This window comes from Limulus polyphemus, unplaced genomic scaffold (genome assembly GCF_000517525.1).
Source record: "Limulus polyphemus unplaced genomic scaffold, Limulus_polyphemus-2.1.2 Scaffold1068, whole genome shotgun sequence".
Taxonomy (NCBI): Eukaryota; Metazoa; Arthropoda; class Merostomata; order Xiphosura; family Limulidae; genus Limulus; species Limulus polyphemus.
The window spans coordinates 342,885-343,896 of record NW_013666678.1 but is presented as its reverse complement, the minus strand read 5'-3'; the positions used below and the strand labels follow the sequence as shown (position 1 = coordinate 343,896).

At 27.6% G+C, this 1,012-nt stretch overlaps 1 protein-coding gene across 1 annotated transcript in view; it reads left to right on the top strand.

Annotated features, from left to right (window-relative positions):
- Nucleotides 1-1,012, top strand: part of LOC106461970 (adhesion G protein-coupled receptor B3-like) — a 61,571-nt gene that overhangs the window by 5,412 nt on the left and 55,147 nt on the right. The window lies entirely within an intron of this gene.

Here is a 1,012-nt window from a genome sequence, read left to right as displayed (position 1 = left end):
ATGTAAATGTGTATTTAATATTAAAACTAATGGACACAGTTGAAATTTGTTACCAAAGTTAATTTCAAGTTTTCATGAGAAATTGTTGGTCATTTTGTATTGTTATAAACATTACAAAATATATATTTTTGGACTTGCAAATAAAATAAGGATTTCAATGTAATGTTAATTAGCTTTATTATGACATTTTTAACATCACAAATAATTCTCATACTCTCTCATAACATTAAGGTTACAGTGAAATAGCATTCATGAAAAAATATAATGCTTCAATTATAAATATAATGCATGATTGTTATTATCATTTGTATTGTTTACCCAGTTTTAAGTAAATTTTCCAATAAATATTTGGATATTAATTTTCCTTTTGTATAAAATGTTAAGTCCTTGCAAAACAAAAGAGCAGAAAACTGTTGAATCTGTGTTGTTCATATAGTAGTGACTTAACAAGCTTTTTTTTTTTATATAAGTCGTTCCATGTCAAATCACCAAGCAAAAAAAACCATTATGACACCCAACGTTTTATAATTGTCCAATTTTTTAAGTAATGTTACCCATCTATGGGTTAAGTATACCTGCAATTGTATTTTGGAAAAGTTTTCTCTTTCCAGAAATAGAAACATTTGAATTTTAGCCAAATTTGGTCAAAGATTGCTCATGGTGGCCATTTTGGATTTTAACAACTACCCTATGCCATTGTAATTATTTTCATAATTTTACCCAATTTTATTGAAATTGGACCAAGATTTTCCCACTCCCTAATTCAAGTATAAGGAATCCAAATATGGAATCACCTTTTACTTATATCCTAAAACAATCTCCCCAGTTACCCTTTAAACCCCCCTACTATAGAATTTAAGATTTATGAAAGGGTTCATTCCCTGTTTTTTGAACTTATTGGAATCCAATGTTTGACAAAACTTATCAACACCAAATTTGGAGCAAATACTATTAAAACCATGCAGTTTACAATATTAAAAATCTGAGATGGTTTTTTACCTTGTTCAAAAGT